At 41.3% G+C, this 7,432-nt stretch overlaps 1 long non-coding RNA gene across 1 annotated transcript; it reads left to right on the top strand.

Annotated features, from left to right (window-relative positions):
• Positions 1–6,221: 6,221 nt before the first annotated feature.
• Positions 6,222–6,872, top strand: LOC123518255. Its single transcript, XR_006678730.1, has 2 exons — positions 6,222–6,319; positions 6,806–6,872. It is a non-coding gene; the product is annotated as an uncharacterized LOC123518255 (long non-coding RNA).
• Positions 6,873–7,432: the final 560 nt, after the last annotated feature.

The following is a 7,432-nucleotide window of genomic DNA, read 5'->3' as shown; positions in this document are numbered from 1 at the left end:
TTTCCCCTTATCTTTTCTCCTCTTCACTACTATCCTTCCTCCACATCTTCAGCTATCCTTCCACTCCTATCCCATCACCTCATCTTCCTTTCTTCCCCTTTTCATTTTCCTGTTTTTCCCTTTTTTTTTATTTCCTTTTTTATTTCTTTTCTCCCCATATATTTCTTATTTCTTTTCTCTCTCTCTCTCTCTCTCTCTCTCTCTCTCTCTCTCTCTCTCTCTCTCTCTCTCTCTCTCTCTCTCTCTCTCTCTCTCAACTCGGGAACCGCCTCTTTGTGGTTCCCCAAAATCTGTTGAATGATTATAGATGATTCCCCTTGTAATTTCACTCGGTGCTGGTGGTGGTGCTGGTTGTGGTAGTGGTGGCGGTGGCGATAGTGGATGATGATGATGATGATGATGATGATGATGATGAAAGGAAGGATGAGGAAGAGAGGAAAATAGTAGAGACAAATGTCCTCTTTGTACCTTTTTTTTGTAGTTTCTAAAGAGGTTTTGATGTAAGGGTTATTTTTATTTAGATGTTTGTTAGTTTAATTTTTTTTTTTTTTATTGTAGCTTGAGTATATTGAAATTTTTGTGTACTCAGTATCATAATCATGGTGGTGGTGATGGTGGTTGTGGTTGTATAAAAGAGGAGGACTAGCTGACACTGATACTGGTGGTGGTGGTGCTGCTGCTGGTGTTGATGATGGAGATGGTGGTGGTGGTGGAGTTGATGGTGGTAGAGATGAGAGCGCTGGTTCGTACTGCTGCTACTACTGCTGATGCTGCTGTTGGTGTTATGGTCTTCTTGCCACGAAATAGCCATTGCACCGCGTTACCACTCTATCATCTGGAGCAGAGTGTGCCTTGTGCCTTGTCTTTGCATCGTCGGGAGCTCTGCACTGCATGTTTGGCTGGGAAATGCGGTGGTGATTCCTCCCTTCAGTTCAATTCTTCTATCCCTCCGAACTTTTGCTTTCCTTTCAATAGATTTTTGGTGTGTGTGTGTGTGTGTGTGTGTGTGTGTGTGTGTGTGTGTGTGTGTGTGTGTGTATTTACCTAGTTATACTATGTTACAGGGTTCGAGCGGGGCTCATAGTGACCTGTCTCCATATCTACATTTATCTAACTTGTCCTTAAATTTGCGCACACTTTCTGCTGTTATAATCTCTTCTCTTAATCCATTCTAGATGTCTACTGTCCTATGTGGAAACTGAACTTCTTGATATTCCTATGACACTGGCTTTTCATGAGTTTCTTGGAATGCCTTCTTGTTTGTCTGTCTCCCTGCTCCGTCAGTGTGTGTGTGTGTGTGTGTGTGTGTGTGTGTGTGTGTGTGTGTTTATACAGACAAATAGATCGAGACGAAATTGATCGATTAGTTGTTTAAGTAAATCAATTTATATCGAGTTTCCATTGGGTGGCTGCTCAATAAATGGTCCAATCAGAGGGAGATTAGGTCACGAAGAAGTGGCCAATCACGAGGGATTCTGGGGCTCGCGGCGACCAATGAGGTGAGGCGAATGATGGCACGAGAGAGAGAGAGAGAGAGAGAGAGAGAGAGAGAGAGAGAGAGAGAGAGAGAGAGAGCACAGAAAACTGAACCGTGACGTCACTTAATATATTGAAAGATAGACTTAAGTAAAAGTGTGTTCTTCCAAATTATTACTTTTTCGTTTCTTTTTTTCTTTTCTGGATTATATACAATAAACAGACTGATACATATATACATATGTAGCACGTATAACACACACACACACACACACACACACACACACACACACACACACACACACACACACACAGCTTTTTTTTTTTCCAGTACATTAATGTTTTCTAGTGAAAGACAAGAAATATCCCTGGCTTCGTGACATCGCTGATTGGGGTCACTGTTCGCACCGGCATGGCACAACGCGACGGGCATGTCCTTCCTTGTTTGTTTGTTTGCTTGTTTCCTTCGACAATATTGAAATAGTTTTTGTTGTTGTTTTATATACCATTCATGACTTACTTTACGAACGAAGTCTCTCTCTCTCTCTCTCTCTCTCTCTCTCTCTCTCTCTCTCTCGTGTAGTCAATGGTCTGATACGGTACCACATTTTCAAAATCGTTCCTGTCTGTTTTCTTCCAGGGGTCAGCCCCGACAGCAAACACCGTGCTGTCTCTCTTCTATGTTAATCACGCACAGCGATGAAATACCTCGGAGCAACCAATCAGTATTGAAACAATGTGGCAACTCCTTACTATCTTTATTATAGTCGTTGTTGTACAAAAGTTACAAGGCGAGTATCAGATCCATTTGATCACGAAAAAGCTTTGGTACACCAAGGTTACCAGACGACACGTTCCCAGGCCAAGCATAGATCACCTCTAAAAGGCTACCTCGGAATGTTTCATAATGTTACATTCCTAATATTACACTCTGTGCATATCATATAGCGCTTAACCGCCCCTCGGGATAATTTTTAAATCTACTTGGTTTCCATTTACAATCCTGGTAGGGTTTTTTATGTATACTCTTTCACTCTTTATAACTTCCTTTCCTTCTCCATTCGTTCTCTCCTCCACTGAACTTGTGGTGGACCAAACGTATCTGTCAGTCTCTCAGTACGGCTGAGCAGCCTTCGCCCTGCAGGCCAGCCCGGAACTTTTGCTGTGGAAGTGATTTTTAAGGTTTGCCGTCTGGCAGTTCGTGGGAAATGTTGGAAATTAGTGTGTGTGTGTGTGTGTGTGTGTGTGTGTGTGTGTGTGTGTGTGTGTGTGTGTGTGTGTGTGTGTGTGTGTGTGTGTGTGTGTTAATTTTGTGTGTGCTGTTTTCACTTTGTGTCACTGTTGTTTGTCCGCTTGGAAATTTCGAAGTTTGGTGGTGGTGGTGGTGGTAGTGGTGGGGGTGGTGGTGGTGGTCGCGCTTGGGTTGGAGGAGTCTCATGGTCGTCCTGTCAATGGGGCTGCCCTATCGTTACAAAGTCTTGTAACCTTAAATCCCTTTGACCAAATCCCCAAGACTAATTATAAAAGTCACATGATCAGATAGACAGATAGATAGATATATAGATAGATAGATAATAGATATATTATCCTGGAAATTGTTGCACACACACACACACACACACACACACACACACACACACACACACACACACACAGAGCGTAATCTATCGCGTCGCCATTAATAAGAAAAGTTTTTAATTAACGTTGAGAGGGCGGCAGGTTAGGTTATCCTTGTAGCAATAATGCCAACAATACACGTGGTGGTGGTGGTGGTGGTGGTGATGGTGGTGGTGGTGGTGGTGGTGGTGGTGATAGTAGTAGCAGTAGTGGTGGTTGTTATGTTTTTTTTTTTCTTTTCATTAAACTTTTTTCTATCTCTATTTTTTTCTTCATTTTCTCTTCCTTTTTCATAATTATTTCTCTTCATTCTTTTAATTTTTCTTTAGATCCATTTTCCTCTTCATTTTCCCTTCCCTTCTCAACATTTTTCCTTTTCATTCTTTTCATTTCTCTCTAGATGCCTATATTCTTAGCCATTCGCTTATCTTTTCACTCCTTTCTCCGTCAATCCGCGTTTTCCTTTCTTTTTCCCTGTCCTTTGTATGCCTTTCTCCTTCCCAGTCTCATGTCTTAGTCCTGTCATTCTTGATGTATCGTTTTTCCTCCCCCATATCTTCTTTTCATCTCTTCTTTCTCCTTTTACACTTCATTGTTAGTCTTCCTCTCTTTTCTTCCCTATTTTTTCTCTTCCCGTCTCTTCTGTGTTTATCTCGTGCCATTCCCATGCCTGCCTTGCTTTTCCATTTATTCTACCAGTGAAAACCTCCTCATCATTCTCTCTCTCTCTCTCTCTCTCTCTCTCTCTCTCTCTCTCTCTCTCTCTCTCTCTCTCCTTTCACCAATTTAAGTTATTCTTCCTATTTCACTCCCCTACTCATTTTCTTCTCTCCCTTTCTTACCTACTTAATTTGCACTCTGCCACCTTTTCCTTCCTTCCTACCCTTTCTCTACCTCCTTCTGCCGTTACTTTGATACCCCTTTCTTCCTTCCCTTCCCTACCCCTTTTCCCCTCCTCCCAATCCCCTTTAAAAGCTATTCAGGAATTTAATGAAGTTCTTATCCACCCTGACAAAGTTCATTAATGCCTTCCCGAAGAAAATGTGTAATCAGGTTTCCTTCCGTCACCCCAGACTCTTAATTTGATTTAGCCCACACCTTGCTGCCGCGTCGTCCCTTCCTCGACCGCCGCCAACAACACTACCATCACCACCTTTGCTTAAATCTCTTCTTCCTCCCTCCCTTTTTTTTTTCTATCTTCCTTGTCACTTCACGATTTTCTTTTTTGTCCTGTTTTCTCTCCCGGCTTTTTGTTTCTCTCACCACCACCACCACCACCGCCACTATCACCACCGCCTTTGCTTGCATTTCTTCTTATTCTTCATTTTTTTTTTTATATTCACCTACTTTCTCGAGTCATGATTGTCATAACCTATATTTTGAAAACACTCTTGTTTGATTCACAAGGCTTTTCAAAGGTAGTTTGATGGCTCTATTGATAGATTAACATGATACCTACTTTATCAATAGCATAAAAACTCTTAAGAAAAATGTTACTCATGTCGGTATCTCGGGCAACCTACGGCAATGGATCACTATAGTTTTCTACTTGGTCGATCAATGAAAGTCACAATAAATGGTCATTTTAGCAATTCTAAGCCAGTACTAAATGAAGTCCCTCAAGGTTCAGTCCTGGGATCCTTGTTATTCCTCATCTTTATAAATCACACCTGCTCCCAGTTACATTGCAGTTACAAAATGTTCGCCGATGATCTCAAGTTACATTTTCACTCTTCTGCTTCATCGCCTGACTCTTCCCTTTCTCTTCCCAGCATGGAGATTAATATTGACTTGCTGTCATCTACCGCTGCTTCTTGGGGTTTGAGGTTTTCCACTGGTAAATGTGTCCATCATCGTTTTGCTAGACAGCGTTGCGCCCAGGCAGATATCTTCCTAACTCCTATCTACCTTCTAAATTGCAACCCAATAAACCAGAGTTTCTCACATATGGATTTGGGAGTAACAGTTGATAAGAAGTTGAAATTCCACCACCACATAAATTGTAATTTGTAAAGCTGCTAAAGCCGGGAGTATTGCCACCAATCTTTTGAAGTCAATTGTTTCTCGCTCGGCTAACTTTGTCTACTCTTTTCATCTCTGATGTTCGACCAATTTTGGATTTCGTGTCTCCAGTATGGAATCTTGGATTTCTGGGCCAAAACAGGCTCTTGGAATCTGTTCAACGCAGGTGGACAAAACAGATTACCGGACTGTCTGATCTTTATATTCTGATAGGCTGTCCTCATTGGGTTTGTTCTTATGAAGGGCAGAATGTTGAGGCAAGATCTTATATAATATAATTGTTACTGCATTTTTCACGATCTCTCAGTCATTTTCCCATCTGACATTTTTACGATATCACCAATGGTTGGCACCAGAGGCCATAGATTCAGATGCAACATTCCCACTGTGAAGTCCGCAGACGCTTGTTCTTTTGTAGAATCGTGCAGAAATGGAATTTACTATCCCGTGACATTGTTGATGATCCCAGCCTCTCTACTTTTAAATCCAGATTGCAATCTTTTTTAGGTGAAGATTTGTTCTCCGCTTGATCTTATGTTTATCCCCTGTTATTTTCATACTTAGTTTTCTATGAATGATACACTCTACCAGTCTTATATGAACATGTATGAATAGTGCTGCCCGTGTGACCTGACTGGAGTACCTGTCTTGAACTCTTGGGCCTGTCCCTCTCTTGTCCAGTCTGGCTGGACTTAGGTGGCAAGGCCCTACCAGGTGAATTGACCAGGTGATCGGTGGACTTTGAAAAATAGTCATATCCAAAATCATATCCAAAACTGGAAGTAGCATTGAAAGGGTTAAAATATCGACATTAGAAAAAGGAAGAAAGAAAAAAAAAAACTAAACCAAAACTAAGAGAAAAAATAAATAAAACAGTATAGCAACAAAAATTCACCAAACAACTGAAAAACGAGAGATATAAAAGTGATAACCATTATAATATCAACATTGCAAAAAATAAAAATAAAAAGAGAAACTAAATCAGGACTAACAAAAAAACATACTAAAAATATAAATGTACATTACTAAACAACGAGAGGGACTGTAAAAAAAGCAAAAATAAGAATAAAATAAATCAAAGCAAGTGTTCCGTTGTGGTCTCTAATAGTGGCTGGAGCCTAGCTTTGCGTGTGTCAAGTAGCCATTATTTGGACGTCGTATTTAGCGTAACCCTATGGCGGCAGCGTCCCTTACTACTGTCAGGGTAAGTGGCGCCCTTTGCCGTGCTGTGGGCGGCGTGTGGGGGCCTGGCCGACGGAGAAATAGGCGATATAAGATGGTGGTGTGGCATAGGTGTTTTGGAAGCGTCAAATAATTTTTCCTAGCTTGTCATTGGTTTATTTGCGCCAAGTGCGTGCTCACGTGTGCGTAGTTTATAATAATATACTATCCTGACTATAGTGGGAGCGGGGTGTATTTGTGTGTACGTACGTGTGTTGGTAATTCACTGTTTCACTGTAATTCAATATCTATGGTCGTGTGTGTGTGTGTGTGTGTCAGACTAGTACACTGCCCTAACCTAACCTAACCTAAGTATTGCTATTGTGAGGTTAGAGAATTGTTAGTCATCTTGGTGAAGGTTAGGTTAGATTGATGGCACTACCATAGTATAGACATCCCATCTCTCTCTCTCTCTCTCTCTCTCTCTCTCTCTCTCTCTCTGATATTAATCCAGTTTGATTTGTTTCAGATTCTGTTAAGATATGGAGAAAGACAGGCCAAGGGAAGAGGAGGAAGAGGTAGGGGAAGATAGGAAGAGAAGAAAGAAGGAATGAAGAGGAAAAAGAAAAGGTAAAACAAGAATGAATATTGTTTTAAGGGTTTTCAGGGTACATTTGATGTTTTGTGGTGTTTTCCAGGGTGTGTTTGATGTTTCAAGGGTCTAAAGTTAATGTTAAGTTAGGTTAGGCAAGATTAGGTTAGGTTAGGGTTAGGTTACATTTGGTTATGTTAAGTTAAATTAGGTTAGGTAAGTTAGGTTAGATTTGGCTAGGTTATGTTAGGTGTGTTGTGTCCTTAATTTCCACAGTTAGGTTCATTTAGGCCGCTTTCACATGAGCGTTTTTGTACGCGAGTTTGGGTGTGCTGCGTTTTAACTTTAAGTGGAGTTCAATGGGACCTTTCGCTCAACGTGTTTTGCGGATGTACAATGCAGAGCCAGCAAGAACACCTGTTTTTTCTGACTCACGCATCCTTGCTGACTACTAGTGGGAATGAGAGCTTTCACACGAACTTTCTAGAACGCATGCACACAGGTCCCGCTGCCATATCAGTCCTCATTTCCAGTTGGGTGAGGTATGTTACACATCACGTTCTG

Source organism: Portunus trituberculatus, chromosome 43 (assembly GCF_017591435.1).
Source record: "Portunus trituberculatus isolate SZX2019 chromosome 43, ASM1759143v1, whole genome shotgun sequence".
NCBI classification, from domain to species: domain Eukaryota; kingdom Metazoa; phylum Arthropoda; class Malacostraca; order Decapoda; family Portunidae; genus Portunus; species Portunus trituberculatus.
The sequence above is the reverse complement of the archived record's forward strand: the minus strand, read 5'-3'. Positions and strand labels throughout refer to the sequence as shown.